Source organism: Rattus norvegicus, chromosome 8 (assembly GCF_021556685.1).
Source record: "Rattus norvegicus strain SHRSP/BbbUtx chromosome 8, alternate assembly SHRSP_T2T, whole genome shotgun sequence".
Taxonomy (NCBI): Eukaryota; Metazoa; Chordata; class Mammalia; order Rodentia; family Muridae; genus Rattus; species Rattus norvegicus.
In genome coordinates this window covers 727,735-747,737 of record NC_141541.1, presented here as the reverse complement: position 1 = coordinate 747,737, position 20,003 = coordinate 727,735, and the positions used below count along the sequence as shown (strand labels likewise).

At 37.3% G+C, this 20,003-nt stretch overlaps 1 pseudogene; it reads right to left on the bottom strand.

The window, feature by feature from the left end:
- Positions 1–17,148: 17,148 nt before the first annotated feature.
- On the bottom strand, positions 17,149–18,914 carry LOC148003925 (endogenous retrovirus group K member 19 Env polyprotein-like; annotated as a pseudogene).
- Between the last annotated feature and the right edge of the window lie 1,089 nt (positions 18,915–20,003).

Below are 20,003 nucleotides of genomic sequence, written 5' to 3'. Positions count from 1 at the left end.
CTATCATGAATAACAAGCTCATTACATGCGAATCCTATTGGGAACCTACTGAATTCACCATGATACTTAGATTCTGTTCCTTAAAATGTTGCTATACATTGAAAAGCACCCTCATACAAGCATGTCCCATTGGGAACTCACTGAATTCGCCTAGAAATTTTGATTCAATTCCTGAAAATTTTTCTACATCCCGAACAGTCTATTTATTACTACTGCGGCCTATTGGGAACTAACCGATTTTTCCACGTTATTGAGATTCGGCTCAGCAAATTTTGATTAATCGTTAAGAGTACACATATTACAAGATCCTGCTAATGGGAACTAACTGAATTCACACGAAACAGTGTTTCAGTCGTTAAAACGTTGCTCTATCTTGAATAACAAGCTTATTACATGCGAATCCTATTGGGCACCTACTGAATTCACCATGATACTTAGAATCCGTTCCTTAACATGTTGCTATATATTGAAAAGCAGACTTATACAAGCATGTAACATTGGGAACTCACTGAATTCGCATAGAAATACTGATTCCATTTGTGAAAATTTTTCTATATCCCGAACAGTCCACTTAATACTACTGCGGCCTACTGGGAATTAACCGAATTCACCAAGTAACTCAAATTCGGCTCAGGAAATTTTTATAAATCTTGAAAAGTACACATATTACAAGAGCCTGCTGCTGGGAACTAACTGAATTCACAATGAAGGAGTGTTTCAGTTCGGTAAAACGTTGCTCTATCATGAATAACAAGCTCATTACATGCGAATCCTATTGGGAACCTACTGAATTCACCATGATACTTAGATTCTGTTCCTTAAAATGTTGCTATACATTGAAAAGCACACTCATACAAGCATGTCCCATTGGGAACTCACTGAATTCGCCCAGAAATTTTGATTCAATTCCTGAAAATTTTTCTACATCCCGAACAGTCTATTTATTACTACTGCGGCCTATTGGGCACTAACCGATTTTTCCACGTTATTGAGATTCGGCTCAGCAAATTTTGATTAATCGTTAAGAGTACACATATTACAAGATCCTGCTAAAGGGAACTAACTGAATTCACACGAAACAGTGTTTCAGTCGTTAAACGTTGCTCTATCTTGAATAACAAGCTTATTACATGCGAATCCTATTGGGCACCTACTGAATTCACCATGATACTTAGATTCTGTTCCTTAAAATGTTGCTATATATTGAAAAGCACACTCATACAAGCATGTCCCATTGGGAACTCACTGAATTCGCCTAGTAATTCTGACTCCATTCATGAAAATTTTTCTATATCGAACAGTCCACTTATTACTACTGCCGCCTATTGGAAAGTAACCGAATTCACAAAGTTACTCAGATTCGGCTATCCAAATTTTGATAAATCTTTAAAAGTACACATATTAAAAGAGCCTGCTACTGGGAACTTACTGAATTCACAACGAAACAGTGTTTCAGTTCGTTAAAACGTTGCTCTACCTTGAATAACAAGCTTATTACATCCGAATCCTATTGGGAACCTAGTGAATTCACAATGATACTTAGATCCGTTCTTTACATGTTGCTATATATTGAAAGGCACACTCATACAAGCATGTCTATTGGGAACTCACTGAATTCGTCTAGAAATTTTATTCCATTCGTGAAAATTTTTCTATATCCCGAACAGTCCACTGACTATTGCTGTCTATTGGGAACTAACTGAATTCACCAAGTTACTGAAATTCGGCTCACCAAATTTTTATAAATCTTTAGAGGTACACATATTAAAGAGCCTGCTACTGGGTACTAACTGAATTCAGAACGAAACAGTGTTTCAGTTCGTTAAAACTTTCCTCTATCTTGAATAACAAGCTGATTACATGCGAATCCTATTGGGAACCTACTGAATTCTACAATATACTTAGATTCCGTTCCTTCAAATGTTGCTATATATTGAAAAGCACACTCATACAAGCATGTCCCATTGGAAACTCACTGAATTCGTCTAGAAATTTTGATTACATTCGTGAAAATTTTTCTATGTCCCAAATAGTCCACTTATTACTACTGCCGCCTATAGGAACTAACCGAATTCACCAAGTTACTCAGATTTGGCTCAGGATATTTTGATAAATCTTTAAAAGTACACATATTACAAGAACAGGCTACTGGGAACTAACTGAATCCACAAAGAAACAGTGTTTCAGTTCGTTCAAACATTGCTCTATCTTGAATAACAAGCTTATTACATGCTAATCCTACTGGGAACCTACTGAATTCACCATGATACTTAGATTCCATTCCTTAAAATGTTGCTCTATATTTAGAGGCACACTCATACAAGCATTTCCCATGGGGAACTCACTGAATTCGCCTAGAAATTTTGATTCCATTCGTGTAAATTTTTCTATAAGCCGAACAATCCACTTATTCCACTTAGGCCTATTGGGGACTACCTGAATTCACCAAGTTACAGAGATTCGGTTCACCAAATTTTGATAAATCTTTAATAGTACACATATTACAAGAGCCTGCTACTGGGAACTAACTGAATTCACAAAAAACAGTGTTTCAGTTCATTAAAACGTTGTTCTATCTTGAAAAACAAGCTTATTACATGCGAATCCTATTGGAAACCTCCTGAATTCACCATGATACTTAGATTCCGTTCCTTAAAATGTTGCTATATATTGAAAAGCGCACTCATACAAGCATGTCCCATTGGGAGCTCACTGAATTCGCCTAGAAATTTTGATTCCATTCTTGAAAATATTTCTATATCCCGAACAGTCTATTTATTACTACTGCGGACTATTGGGCACTAACCGATTTTTCTACGTTATTGAGATTCTGCTCAGCGAATTTTGATTAATCTTTAAAAGTACACATATTACAAGAGCAGGATACTGGGAACTAACTGAATCCACAAAGAAACAGTGTTTCAGTTCGTTCAAACGTTGCCCTATCTAGAATAACAAGCTTATTACATGAAAATCCTACCGGGAACCTACTGAATTCACCATGATACTTAGATTCCGTTCCTTAGAATGTTGCTCTATATTTAGGGGCACACTCATACAAGCATGTCCCATGGGGAACTCACTGAATTCGCCTAGAAATTCTGATTCCATTCATGAAAATTTTTTTATATTCCGAACAGTCCACTTATTACTACTGCCGCCTATTGGGAACTAACCGAATTCACAAAGTTACTCAGATTCGGCTAACCAAATTTTGAAAAATCTTTAAAAGTACACATATTACAAGAGCCTGCTACTAGGAACTAACTGAATTCACAAAGAAACAGTGTTTCAGTTTGTCAAAACGTTGCTCTATCATGATAACAAGCTTATTACATGCGAATCCTACTGGGAACCTACTGAATTCACCATGATACTTAGAATCCGTTCCTTAAAATGTTGCTATATATTGAAAAGCAGACTTATACAAGCATGTAACATTGGGAACTCACTGAATTCGCATAGAAATACTGATTCCATTTGTGAAAATTTTTCTATATCCCGAACAGTCCACGTAATACTACTGCGGCCTACTGGGAATTAACCGAATTCACCAAGTAACTCAAATTCGGCTCAGGAAATTTTTATAAATCTTGAAAAGTACACATATTACAAGAGCCTGCTAAAGGGAACTAACTGAATTCACAATGAAGGAGTGTTTCAGTTCGGTAAAACGTTGCTCTATCATGAATAACAAGCTCATTACATGCGAATCCTATTGGGAACCTACTGAATTCACCATGATACTTAGATTCTGTTCCTTAAAATGTTGCTATACATTGAAAAGCACACTCATACAAGCATGTCCCATTGGGAGCTCACTGAATTCGCCTAGAAATTTTGATTCCTTTCTTGAAAATATTTCTATATCCCGAACAGTCTATTTATTACTACTGCGGACTATTGGGCACTAACCGATTTTTCTACGTTATTGAGATTCTGCTCAGCGAATTTTGATTAATCTTTAAAAGTACACATATTACAAGAGCAGATACTGGGAACTAACTGAATCCACAAAGAAACAGTGTTTCAGTTCGTTCAAACGTTGCCCTATCTAGAATAACAAGCTTATTACATGAAAATCCTACCGGGAACCTACTGAATTCACCATGATACTTAGATTCCGTTCCTTAGAATGTTGCTCTATATTTAGGGGCACACTCATACAAGCATGTCCCATGGGGAACTCACTGAATTCGCCTAGAAATTCTGATTCCATTCATGAAAATTTTTTTATATTCCGAACAGTCCACTTATTACTACTGCCGCCTATTGGGAACTAACCGAATTCACAAAGTTACTCAGATTCGGCTAACCAAATTTTGAAAAATCTTTAAAAGTACACATATTACAAGAGCCTGCTACTAGGAACTAACTGAATTCACAAAGAAACAGTGTTTCAGTTTGTCAAAACGTTGCTCTATCATGATAACAAGCTTATTACATGCGAATCCTACTGGGAACCTACTGAATTCACCATGATACTTAGAATCCGTTCCTTAAAATGTTGCTATATATTGAAAAGCAGACTTATACAAGCATGTAACATTGGGAACTCACTGAATTCGCATAGAAATACTGATTCCATTTGTGAAAATTTTTCTATATCCCGAACAGTCCACTTAATACTACTGCGGCCTACTGGGAATTAACCGAATTCACCAAGTAACTCAAATTCGGCTCAGGAAATTTTTATAAATCTTGAAAAGTACACATATTACAAGAGCCTGCTACTGGGAACTAACTGAATTCACAATGAAGGAGTGTTTCAGTTCGGTAAAACGTTGCTCTATCATGAATAACAAGCTCATTACATGCGAATCCTATTGGGAACCTACTGAATTCACCATGATACTTAGATTCTGTTCCTTAAAATGTTGCTATACATTGAAAAGCACCCTCATACAAGCATGTCCCATTGGGAACTCACTGAATTCGCCTAGAAATTTTGATTCAATTCCTGAAAATTTTTCTACATCCCGAACAGTCTATTTATTACTACTGCGGCCTATTGGGAACTAACCGATTTTTCCACGTTATTGAGATTCGGCTCAGCAAATTTTGATTAATCGTTAAGAGTACACATATTACAAGATCCTGCTAATGGGAACTAACTGAATTCACACGAAACAGTGTTTCAGTCGTTAAAACGTTGCTCTATCTTGAATAACAAGCTTATTACATGCGAATCCTATTGGGCACCTACTGAATTCACCATGATACTTAGAATCCGTTCCTTAACATGTTGCTATATATTGAAAAGCAGACTTATACAAGCATGTAACATTGGGAACTCACTGAATTCGCATAGAAATACTGATTCCATTTGTGAAAATTTTTCTATATCCCGAACAGTCCACTTAATACTACTGCGGCCTACTGGGAATTAACCGAATTCACCAAGTAACTCAAATTCGGCTCAGGAAATTTTTATAAATCTTGAAAAGTACACATATTACAAGAGCCTGCTGCTGGGAACTAACTGAATTCACAATGAAGGAGTGTTTCAGTTCGGTAAAACGTTGCTCTATCATGAATAACAAGCTCATTACATGCGAATCCTATTGGGAACCTACTGAATTCACCATGATACTTAGATTCTGTTCCTTAAAATGTTGCTATACATTGAAAAGCACACTCATACAAGCGTGTCCCATTGGGAACTCACTGAATTCGCCCAGAAATTTTGATTCAATTCCTGAAAATTTTTCTACATCCCGAACAGTCTATTTATTACTACTGCGGCCTATTGGGCACTAACCGATTTTTCCACGTTATTGAGATTCGGCTCAGCAAATTTTGATTAATCGTTAAGAGTACACATATTACAAGATCCTGCTAAAGGGAACTAACTGAATTCACACGAAACAGTGTTTCAGTCGTTAAACGTTGCTCTATCTTGAATAACAAGCTTATTACATGCGAATCCTATTGGGCACCTACTGAATTCACCATGATACTTAGATTCTGTTCCTTAAAATGTTGTTATATATTGAAAAGCACACTCATACAAGCATGTCCCATTGGGAACTCACTGAATTCGCCTAGTAATTCTGACTCCATTCATGAAAATTTTTCTATATCGAACAGTCCACTTATTGCTACTGCCGCCTATTGGAAAGTAACCGAATTCACAAAGTTACTCAGATTCGGCTATCCAAATTTTGATAAATCTTTAAAAGTACACATATTAAAAGAGCCTGCTACTGGGAACTTACTGAATTTACAACGAAACAGTGTTTCAGTTCGTTAAAACGTTGCTCTACCTTGAATAACAAGCTTATTACATCCGAATCCTATTGGGAACCTAGTGAATTCACAATGATACTTAGATCCGTTCTTTACATGTTGCTATATATTGAAAGGCACACTCATACAAGCATGTCTATTGGGAACTCACTGAATTCGTCTAGAAATTTTATTCCATTCGTGAAAATTTTTCTATATCCCGAACAGTCCACTGACTATTGCTGTCTATTGGGAACTAACTGAATTCACCAAGTTACTGAAATTCAGCTCACCAAATTTTGATAAATCTTTAGAAGTACACATATTAAAGAGCCTGCTACTGGGTACTAACTGAATTCAGAACGAAACAGTGTTTCAGTTCGTTAAAACTTTCCTCTATCTTGAATAACAAGCTGATTACATGCGAATCCTATTGGGAACCTACTGAATTCTACAATATACTTAGATTCCGTTCCTTCAAATGTTGCTATATATTGAAAAGCACACTCATACAAGCATGTCCCATTGGAAACTCACTGAATTCGTCTAGAAATTTTGATTACATTCGTGAAAATTTTTCTATGTCCCAAATAGTCCACTTATTACTACTGCCGCCTATAGGAACTAACCGAATTCACCAAGTTACTCAGATTTGGCTCAGGATATTTTGATAAATCTTTAAAAGTACACATATTACAAGAACAGGCTACTGGGAACTAACTGAATCCACAAAGAAACAGTGTTTCAGTTCGTTCAAACATTGCTCTATCTTGAATAACAAGCATATTACATGCTAATCCTACTGGGAACCTACTGAATTCACCATGATACTTAGATTCCATTCCTTAAAATGTTGCTCTATATTTAGAGGCACACTCATACAAGCATGTCCCATGGGGAACTCACTGAATTCGCCTAGAAATTTTGATTCCATTCGTGTAAATTTTTCTATAAGTCGAACAATCCACTTATTCCACTTAGGCCTATTGGGGACTACCTGAATTCACCAAGTTACAGAGATTCGGTTCACCAAATTTTGATAAATCTTTAATAGTACACATATTACAAGAGCCTGCTACTGGGAACTAACTGAATTCACAAAAAACAGTGTTTCAGTTCATTAAAACGTTGTTCTATCTTGAAAAACAAGCTTATTACATGCGAATCCTATTGGAAACCTCCTGAATTCACCATGATACTTAGATTCCGTTCCTTAAAATGTTGCTATATATTGAAAAGCGCACTCATACAAGCATGTCCCATTGGGAGCTCACTGAATTCGCCTAGAAATTTTGATTCCATTCTTGAAAATATTTCTATATCCCGAACAGTCTATTTATTACTACTGCGGACTATTGGGCACTAACCGATTTTTCTACGTTATTGAGATTCTGCTCAGCGAATTTTGATTAATCTTTAAAAGTACACATATTACAAGAGCAGGATACTGGGAACTAACTGAATCCACAAAGAAACAGTGTTTCAGTTCGTTCAAACGTTGCCCTATCTAGAATAACAAGCTTATTACATGAAAATCCTACCGGGAACCTACTGAATTCACCATGATACTTAGATTCCGTTCCTTAGAATGTTGCTCTATATTTAGGGGCACACTCATACAAGCATGTCCCATGGGGAACTCACTGAATTCGCCTAGAAATTCTGATTCCATTCATGAAAATTTTTTTATATTCCGAACAGTCCACTTATTACTACTGCCGCCTATTGGGAACTAACCGAATTCACAAAGTTACTCAGATTCTGCTAACCAAATTTTGAAAAATCTTTAAAAGTACACATATTACAAGAGCCTGCTACTAGGAACTAACTGAATTCACAAAGAAACAGTGTTTCAGTTTGTCAAAACGTTGCTCTATCATGATAACAAGCTTATTACATGCGAATCCTACTGGGAACCTACTGAATTCACCATGATACTTAGAATCCGTTCCTTAAAATGTTGCTATATATTGAAAAGCAGACTTATACAAGCATGTAACATTGGGAACTCACTGAATTGGCATAGAAATACTGATTCCATTTGTGAAAATTTTTCTATATCCCGAACAGTCCACTTAATACTACTGCGGCCTACTGGGAATTAACCGAATTCACCAAGTAACTCAAATTCGGCTCAGGAAATTTTTATAAATCTTGAAAAGTACACATATTACAAGAGCCTGCTAAAGGGAACTAACTGAATTCACAATGAAGGAGTGTTTCAGTTCGGTAAAACGTTGCTCTATCATGAATAACAAGCTCATTACATGCGAATCCTATTGGGAACCTACTGAATTCACCATGATACTTAGATTCTGTTCCTTAAAATGTTGCTATACATTGAAAAGCACACTCATACAAGCATGTCCCATTGGGAACTCACTGAATTCGCCCAGAAATTTTGATTCAATTCCTGAAAATTTTTCTACATCCCGCACAGTCTATTTATTACTACTGCGGCCTATTGGGCACTAACCGATTTTTCCACGTTATTGAGATTCGGCTCAGCAAATTTTGATTAATCGTTAAGAGTACACATATTACAAGATCCTGCTAAAGGGAACTAACTGAATTCACACGAAACAGTGTTTCAGTCGTTAAAACGTTGCTCTATCTTGAATAACAAGCTTATTACATGCGAATCCTATTGGGCACCTACTGAATTCACCATGATACTTAGAATCCGTTCCTTAACATGTTGCTATATATTGAAAAGCAGACTTATACAAGCATGGAACATTGGGAACTCACTGAATTCGCATAGAAATACTGATTCCATTTGTGAAAATTTTTCTATATCCTGAACAGTCCACTTAATACTACTGCGGCCTACTGGGAATTAACCGAATTCACCAAGTAACTCAAATTCGGCTCAGGAAATTTTCATAAATCTTGAAAAGTACACATATTACAAGAGCCTGCTACTGGGAACTAACTGAATTCACAATGAAGGAGTGTTTCAGTTCATTAAAACGTTGTTCTATCTTGAATATCAAGCTCATTACATGCGAATCCTATTGGGAACCTACTGAATTCACCATGATACTTAGATTCTGTTCCTTAAAATGTTGCTATACATTGAAAAGCACACTCATACAAGCATGTCCCATTGGGAACTCACTGAATTCGCCTAGAAATTTTGATTCAATTCCTGAAAATTTTTCTACATCCCGAACAGTCTATTTATTACTACTGCGGCCTATTGGGCACTAACCGATTTTTCCACGTTATTGAGATTCGGCTCAGCAATTTTTGATTAATTGTTAAGAGTACACATATTACAAGATCCTGCTAAAGGGAACTAACTGAATTCACACGAAACAGTGTTTCAGTCGTTAAATGTTGCTCTATCTTGAATAACAAGCTTATTACATGCGAATCCTATTGGGCACCTACTGAATTCACCATGATACTTAGATTCCGTTCCTTAAAATGTTGCTATATATTGAAAAGCACACTCATACAAGCATGTCCCATTGGGAACTCACTGAATTCGCCTAGTAATTCTGACTCCATTCATGAAAATTTTTCTATATCGAACAGTCCACTTATTACTACTGCCGCCTATTGGAAAGTAACCGAATTCACAAAGTTACTCAGATTCGGCTATCCAAATTTTGATAAATCTTTAAAAGTACACATATTAAAAGAGCCTGCTACTGGGAACTTACTGAATTCACAACGAAACAGTGTTTCAGTTCGTTAAAACGTTGCTCTACCTTGAATAACAAGCTTATTACATCAGAATCCTATTGGGACCTAGTGAATATACAATAATACTTAGATCCGTTCTTTACATGTTGCTATATATTGAAAGGCACACTCATACAAGCATGTCCCATTGGGAACTCACTGAATTCGTCTAGAAATTTTATTCCATTCGTGAAAATTTTTCTATATCCCGAACAGTCCACTGACTATTGCTGTCTATTGGGAACTAACTGAATTCACCAAGTTACTGAAATTCGGCTCACCAAATTTTGATAAATCTTTAGAAGTACACATATTAAAGAGCCTGCTACTGGGTACTAACTGAATTCAGAACGAAACAGTGTTTCAGTTCATTAAAACTTTCCTCTATCTTGAATAACAAGCTGATAACATGCGAATCCTATTGGGAACCTACTGAATTCTACATGATACTTAGATTCCGTTCCTTCAAATGTTGCTATATATTGAAAAGCACACTCATACAAGCATGTCCCATTGGGAACTCTCTGAATTCGACTAGAAATTTTGATTCCATTCCTGAAAATTTTTCTATATCCTGAACTGTCCACTTATTTCTAGTGCGGCCTATTGGGAACTATCCGAATTCACCAATTTACTGAGATACGGCTTACCAAATTTTGATAAATCTTTAAAAGTACACATAATACAAGAGCCTGCTACTGCGAACTTCTGAATTCTCAAAGAAACAGTGTTTAGGTTCGTTAAAAACGTTGCTCTATCTTGAATAACAAGCATATTACATGCGAATCCTATTGGTACCCTAATGAACTCACGATGATACTTAGATTCCCTTCCTTGAAATGTTGCTATATATTGAAAAGCACACTTATGCAAGCATGTCCCATTGGGAACTTACTGAATTCGCCTAGAAATTCTGATTCCATTCATAAAAATTTTTCTATATCCCGAACAGTCCACTTATTACTACTGCGGCCTATTGGGAACTAAATGAATTCACCAACTTACTGAGAATCGGCTCACCAAATTTTGATAAATCATTAAAAGTACACACATTGCAAGAGCCTGCTACTGGGAACTAACTGAATTCTCAAAGAAACAGTGTTTAGGTTCGTTAAAAACGTTGCTCTATCTTGAATAACAAGCATATTACATGCGAATCCCATTGGGACCCTAATGAACTCACGATGATACTTAGATTCCCTTCCTTGAAATGTTGCTATATATTGAAAAGCACACTTATACAAGCAAGTCCCATTGGAAACTCACTGAATTCGTCTAGAAATTTTGATTACATTCGTGAAAATTTTTCTATATCCCAAATAGTCCACTTATTACTACTGCCGCCTATAGGAACTAACCGAATTCACCAAGTTACTCAGATTTGGCTCAGGATATTTTGATAAATCTTTAAAAGTACACATATTACAAGAACAGGCTACTGGGAACTAACTGAATCCACAAAGAAACAGTGTTTCAGTTCGTTCAAACATTGCTCTATCTTGAATAACAAGCTTATTACATGCTAATCCTACTGGGCACCTACTGAATTCACCATGATACTTAGATTCCATTCCTTAAAATGTTGCTCTATATTTAGAGGCACACTCATACAAGCATGTCCCATGGGGAACTCACTGAATTCGCCTAGAAATTTTGATTCCATTCGTGTAAATTTTTCTATAAGCCGAACAATCCACTTATTCCACTTAGGCCTATTGGGGACTACCTGAATTCAACAAGTTACAGAGATTAGGTTCACCAAATTTTGATAAATCTTTAATAGTACACATATTACAAGAGTCTGCTACTGGGAACTAACTGAATTCACAAAAAACAGTGTTTCAGTTCATTAAAACGTTGTTCTATCTTGAAAAACAAGCTTCTTACATGCGAATCCTATTGGAAACCTCCTGAATTCACCATGATACTTAGATTCCGTTCCTAAAAATGTTGCTATATATTGAAAAGCGCACTCATACAAGCATGTCCCATTGGGAGCTCACTGAATTCTCCTAGAAAATTTGATTCCATTCGTGAAAATTTTTCTATATGCCGAACAGTCCACTTATTACTACTGCGGCCTATTGGGCACTAACCGATTTTTCTACGTTATTGAGATTCTGCTCAGCAAATTTTGATTAATATTTAAAAGTACACATATTACAAGAACAGGCTACTGGGAACTAACTGAATTCACAAAGAAAGAGTGTTTCAGTTTGTTAAAACGTTGCTCTATCTTGATAACAAGCTTATTACATGCGAATCCTATTGGGATCCTATTGAATTCACAATGATACTTAGATTCCGTTCCTTAAAATGTTGCTATATATTGAAAAGCAGACTCATACAAGCATGTACCATTGGGAACTCACTGAATTCGCATAGAAATACTGATTTCATTCATGAAAATTTTTCTATATCCCGAACAATTCACTTATTACTACTGAGGCCTATTGGAAACTAACTGAATACACAAAGTTACTCAGAATCGGCTCTGTCAATTTTGATAAATCTTTAAAAGTACACATATTACAAGTTCCTGCTACTCGGAACTAACTGAATTCACAAAGAAACAGTTTTTCAGGTCGTTAAAACGTTGCTCTATCTTGAAAAACAAGCTTATTACATGCGAGTCCTATTGGGCACCTACTGAATTCACCATGATAATTAGATTCCGTTCCTTAAAATGTTGCTATATATTGAAAAGCACACTCATACAAGCATGTCCCATTGGGAACTCACTGAATTCGACTAGAAATTTTGATTCCATTCGTGAAAATTTTTCTATATCCCGAAAAGTCCACTTATTTCTAGTGCGGCCTATTGGGAACTAACCGAATTCACCAAGTTACTGAGATACGGCTTACCAAATTTTGATAAATCTTTAAAAGTACACATATTACAAGAGGCTGCTACTGCGAACTTCTGAATTCTCAAAGAAACAGTGTTTAGGTTCGCTAAAAACGTTGCTCTATCTTGAATAACTAGCATATTACATGCGAATCCTATTGGGACCCTAATGAACTCACGATGATACTTAGATTCCCTTCCTTGAAATGTTGCTATATATTGAAAAGCACACTTATGCAAGCATGTCCCATTGGGAACTTACTGAATTCGTCTAGAAATTCTGATTCCATTCATAAAAATTTTTATAACCCGAACAGTCCACTTATTACTACTGCGGCCTATTGGGACCTAACTGAATTCACCAACTTACTGAGAATCGGCTCACCAAATTTTGATAAATCATTAAAAGTGCACACATTACAAGAGCCTGCTACTGGGAACTAACGGAATTCACAAAGAAACAGTGTTTCACTTCGTTAAAACGTTGCTCTATCTTGAATAACAAGCTTATTACATGCAAATCCTATTGGGAACCTACTGAATTCACAATGATACTTAGATTGCGTTCCTTAAAATGTTGCTATATTGAAAAGCAGACTCATACAAGCATGTCCCATTGGGAACTCACTGAATTCGCATAGAAATTTTGATTCCATTCGTGAAAATTTTTCTATATCCCGAACAGTCCACTTATTACTACTGCGGCCTATTGGGAACTAACCGAATTCACCAAGTTACTGAGATTCGTCTCCATAAATTTTGATAAATCTTCAAAAGTACACATATTAAAAGAGCCTGCTACTGGTATCTAACAGATTTCACAAAGAAACAGTGTTTCACTTCGTTATAAAGTTGCTCTATCTTGAATAACAAGCATATTACTTGCGAATTCTATTGTGAACCTACTGAATTCACCATGATACTTAGATTCCGTTCCTTAAAATGTTGCTGTATATTGAAAAGCACACTCATACAAGCATGTCCCATTAGGAACACACTGAATTCGCCTAGAAATTCTGAGTAAATTCATGAAAATTTTTCTATATCCCGATCTGTCCACTTATTACTACTGCCGCCTAATAGAAACTAACCGAATTCACCAAGTTACTGAGATACGGCTTACCAAATTTTGATAAATCTTTAAAAGTACACATATTACAAGATCCTGCTACTGCGAACTTCTGAATTCTCAAAGAAACAGTGTTTAGGTTCGTTAAAAACGTTGCTCTATCTTGAATAACAAGCATATTACATGCGAATCCTATTGGGACCCTAATGAACTCACGATGATACTTAGATTCCCTTCCTTGAAATGTTGCTATATATTGAAAAGCACACTTATGCAAGCATGTCCCATTGGGAACTTACTGAATTCGCCTAGAAATTCTGATTCCATTCATAAAAATTTTTCTATATCCCGAACAGTCCACTTATTACTACTGAGGCCTATTGGGAACTAATTGAATTCACCAACCTACTGAGTATCGGCTCACCAAATTTTGATAAATCATTAAAAGTACACACATTACAAGAGCCTGCTACTGGGAACTAACGGAATTCACAAAGAAACAGTGTTTCACTTCGTTAAAACATTGCTCTATCTTGAATAACAAGCTTATTACATGCAAATCCTATTGGGAACCTACTGAATTCCCAATGATACATAGATTGCGTTCCTTAAAATGTTGCTATATTGAAAAGCAGACTCATACAAGCATGTCCCATTGGGAACTCTCTGAATTCGCATAGAAATTTTGATTCCATTCGTGAAAATTTTTCCATATCCCGAACAGTCCACTTATTACTACTGCGGCCTATTGGGAACTAACCGAATTCACCAAGTTACTGAGTTCGGCTCCAAATTTTGATAAATCTCCAAAAGAACACATAATAAAAGAGCCTGCTACTGGTATCTAACAGATTTCATGAAGAAACAGTGTTTCACTTCGTTATAAAGTTGCTCTATCTTGAATAACAAGCATATTAGTTGCGAATTCTATTGAGAACCTACTGAATTCACCATGATACTTAGATTCCTTTCCTTAAAATGTTGCTATATATTGAAAAGCACACTCATACAAGCATGTCCCATTGGGAACTCACTGAATTCGCCTAGAAATTCTGACTAAATTCATGAAAATTTTTCTATATCCCGAACTGTCCACTTATTACTACTGCCGCCTATTGGAAACTAACCGAATTCACAAAGTTACTCAGATTCGGCTTACCAAATTTTGGTAAATCTTTAAAAGTACACATATTACCAGAGCCTGCTACTGGGAACTAACTGAATTCACACAGAAACAGTGTTTCAGTTCGTTAAAACGTTGCTCTACCTTGAATAACAAGCTTATTACATCCAAATCCTATTGGGAACCTAGTGAATTCACAATGATACTTACATCCTTTATTCAAATGTTGCTATATATTGAAAGGCACACTCATACAAGCATGTCCCATTGGGAACTCACTGAATTCGCATAGAAATTTTGATTCCATTCGTGAAAATTTTTCTATATCCCGAACAGTCCACTTACTATTGCGGTCTATTGGGAACTAACTGAATTCACCAAGTTACTGAGATTCGAGTCACCAAATTTTGATAAATCTTTAAATAACACATATTACAAGAGCCTGCTACTGGGAACTAACTGAATTCACAAAGAAACAGTTTTTCAGGTCGTTAAAACGTTGCTCTATCTTGAAAAACAAGCTTATTACATGCGAGTCCTATGGGGCACCTACTGAATTCACCATGATAATTAGATTCCCTTCCTTCAAATGTTGCTATATATTGAAAAGCACACTCATACAAGCATGTCCCATTGGGAACTCACTGAATTCGACTAGAAATTTTGATTCCATTCCTGAAAATTTTTCTATATCCCGAACTGTCCACTTATTTCTAGTGTGGCCTATTGGGAACTAACCGAATTCACCAATTTACTGAGATACGGCTTACCAAATTTTGATAAATCTTTAAAAGTACACATAATACAAGAGCCTGCTACTGCGAACTTCTGAATTCTCAAAGAAACAGTGTTTAGGTTCGTTAAAAACGTTGCTCTATCTTGAATAACAAGCATATTACATGCGAATCCTATTGGGACCCTAATGAACTCACGATGATACTTAGATTCCCTTCCTTGAAATGTTGCTATATATTGAAAAGCACACTTATGCAAGCATGTCCCATTGGGAACTTACTGAATTCGCCTAGAAATTCTGATTGCATTTATAAAAATTTTTCTATATCCCGAACAGTCCACTTATTACTACTGCGGCCTATTGGGAACTAAATGAATTCACCACCTTACTGAGAATCGGCTCACCAAATTTTGATAAATCATTAAAAGTACACACATTGCAAGAGCCTGCTACTGGGAACTAACGGAATTCACAAAGAAACAGTGTTTCACTTCGTTAAAACGTTGCTCTATCTTGAATAACATGCTTATTACATGCAAATCCTATTGGGAACCTACTGAATTCACAATGATACTTAGATTGCGTTCCTTAAAATGTTGCTATATTGAAAAGCAGACTCATACAAGCATGTCCCATTGCGAACTCACTGAATTCGCATAGAAATTTTGATTCCATTCGTGAAAATTTTTCTATATCCCGAACAGTCCACTTATTACTACTGCGGCCTATTGGGAACTAACCGAATTCACCAAGTTACTGAGATTCGGCTCACCAAATTTTCATAAATCTTTAAAAGTACACACGTTACAAGAGCCTGCTACTGGTAACTAACTGAGTTCACAAAGAAACAGTGTTTCACAGTCATACAAGCATGTCCCATCATGTCTGTGTACCTAGTTCTATAAGAGAAGACATAATCTGCAACCTTGGAGTCCCTGTCATCAGAGGCTCTGTCTGCTGTAAAGAGGAAGCAGGAAAGCTTGTGGTATTAGTGATCAAAAATAGATCAGGACCTTCTGTCCTATTATTTACGGAAGTCTCTGTCTTACCAAGATCATTCTCAGAATCAAAGAAAAAATAAAGAAAAAACTGCTGACAACAATCTTTCCCATGACCCAGATGCCCATCAGCTTAGAGCCAAGTTTGTAGCAGGGGGCAAGTCCAGGTGCACATCTTCTTGGAGTCCGCCGCACGCAAGCAGGGGGCTTAACCGCGTGTGGTGCGAACCCTCGCACCCGCTCCCACTCAGGCGTCATGTCTGCCCCGGAGCTCGGTTATCTCTGCTGTAGGAGCGGCAGTTCCTCTTTTTTTATTTTTTAAAAGCACCAAATTGAGATCTGCTTGAACCTGGGCAATGGAATCTGTAAAGCATCGGAATATAATTGGGAAGATCATTAGTACAACAACAAGTAGTAAAATCCCAACTCCAATAAAAATAAAATATTGTGTCTAATCGATTGGATTTAATGATTTAACTCCATTCGCAAAGGATCTTGCCAATCCAGAGAGGTCCACTGCATCTACATGTTGCTTATTCATTTTTGTGATTAAGGACGTCAATTCTTGAATATTATAAGAAATGTTATCATCATCCCATATGTCTAGCAAATATGTTTTGGTCCTTTCTCATTTTTCTGTAGCATTATAAGGTAAAGGAGTCACACAAATAAAATCATAATTAGCGTGACAGCGTGTGGCCATCCTAGTCTTAATGTTTGTAACATCTCGTCCTAATTCTAATACTACCTCTTCTAGGGCATTTAATCTAGTTTCTAATTTCAAATCTATAATCTTCTGTTCTGATAATGTAAGGGTAACATTCTTATGGAGATCATTAACAAAAGTGGCAATCTGCATTTCCTTAACCAAAGCAGTAGTAGAAACAGCAAAAGAAGTAACAATAGCTATCAAAGCGGTTATACCTAGAATTAAGGCTGTTACAAATCTTTTTGCCCTAATCAAACCCGTAGCATACCTAATAGTCTGGATGGCAGAATCATCAAACCATGGCTCATCTCCCAAGTCTACCGGTAACAAAACATAAGGAGGTATCCTGACAATCAATATAACAGATCCCGATACAGTGGAATCAATGCAATTAATCAGCTTGCATGATGTAAACTTAATACTAAAAATAGATTCAACCTTATCTATGCTAATCAATTGTGGCAATCCTTCTAATATTTCATAGGGATAGGTAACACAAGCAGAAACTGAAACAGCATCATAATCAGCAGCTCCTGTTTTCTTCAGCAAAAGTTTCTCACTAGAAGCAACCAGTCGGAACAGTTCTGGATGTTCTATCAGTGGTTTGTTCTGTCTATCAGGGAGGTCTCTGTGGAGTGGCTCCCAGAACCATGTCGGTTCTACCCACCCCGCATCATACCATCTTTTGATCAGTTTTCCAACTGGAGGCACATAGTTCCCATAAGGTTTTGAGTTGGAGGAGAGATAATTGCTCTGATCTTTATCAGGTGAGGACATGGAGAAGTCCCAGAGAAGTCTAGCAGCGCCTAAGGGAGAGAATCTTACCCCATTGTCAGGGAAGGCACATGGAAGCCAGCGCGGGAAAGCATTCTCATCTCCCTCCCAAAGGGCGTCCTTTTTAAATGCTGTTTTGTAATGGGGGTAGCGCGGCGGAAGATTCTTTACTGTGGTATAATATTGTCTTTTTTCTTCTTTATCGCTCACGGTGGTCATTCACAGTTCCCACATACGCCGCCCATTGCCCTTTCCATCTGGTTCGATATTGTCCAAGGTGGGGGTATCTCTGTTAAACACCCTTTTTCCCACTTGAAAACAGCCCACTGGCACCGAAGGGGAGAAAGAGAAGCAAATTGGCAGAGAATCGGACTTTCCCTCAAAATCTACATAACCCGAGCTGTTCTTTAGAAGGTGAAAGTCAGGCGATCCCCCTATCACTAATGTTTGATTGGTTAAAACCTTGATGTGATCCGACACCTCCCACCCTACAGGATGTAATATGGGTGGCTTTGGTAAGTAAGCCCAAAACTTTCCCCTAAAGCGGTGGGCGCACTCATGACTGTAAGCATAGCCACAAACAGCAAGGTTGTCGTTTCCGGGGCATGTGTAGCCTTCAATACTTCCTTTGCCTGAGCTGTCAGGGTTTTAAGCTGTGTCCACGTCGGCGTCTGGCGTGTTTTTGTTTTTGGCTCTAGGCGAGTCGCCTTGATCTTTTTGGCCAGGTTCCGCATTATCTGGCGGTTCGGCCTCTTTCGGCGTGGGGGACGGATGTCCGTTTCCTTTGCCTGGCCTGATGAGTCTGTCTGGGACCCAAATTGGTGATTCGGCATCCTGTGGGAAAACACAAGCATAGCCTCGTCCAGAGGCAATTAGCACATCTGGCCCCTTCCATAGGCCAGTTAATTGGTCTTTCCATCTGACCAGGGGTTTAGGAGCACTCTCCTTCTCCGCCCAATGTCTTTCGGTGGCTGTAAGCCCCTGGTTATCTGTATTTACATGATTCAAAACGAATAGGGAATGGCTAAGCAATTGATGGGGAGTTGTATACTTACCTGTTGACCTTAACTTTTGAATCTGTGCTTTAATATTCTAATGTATACGTTCCACAATGCCTTGCCCTTGTGGGTTGTATGGAATTCCTGTGACATGGGCTATGTTCCACTGTTGATAAAAATGCTCTAAGGTTTTTGGCACATAGGCAGGTGCATTGTCAGTCTTTATTTTCTTCGGGATACCCATGTAAGAGAAACTCTGCACCAGGTGTTGTATTACATCTTTCACTGCCTCTCCCGTTCTGGCAGAGGCAAACACCATGTGTGAGTAGGTGTCCACTGTGACATGGACATAACTCAATTTTCCAAACTCTGATATGTGAGTCACATCCATTTGCCATAAAATGTGAGGTTTTAATCCTTGTGGATTAACTCCCATCTTTAATGTATGTCCCCAATCTGGACAATGAGGACAAGATTTAATTATTTTTCTTGCCTGTTCACGAGTAACTTGAAAATGATATCTAAGTGTAGTAGCATTTTGATGATGTAGATCATGACTCTTTTAGCTGTCTCTACAGCCTGTATGATTTTTGTTAGTGAATCTGTTAAAGCATTTCCTTGGGCTATAGGACCTGGAAGCCACGAGTGGCCCCTCACGTGCCCTATAAAATATTTATTCTGTCTCTGTTGAATAGATTCTTGTAACTGTTTTAATTTGAGATAAATCTTGGTTCTCGGCGACAGGACTATCGACTCTATTTCCGGAAACAAGTTAAATATATATTTGGAGTCTGTGTAAAGGTTGAAAGCCTGTTTTACTTCTGT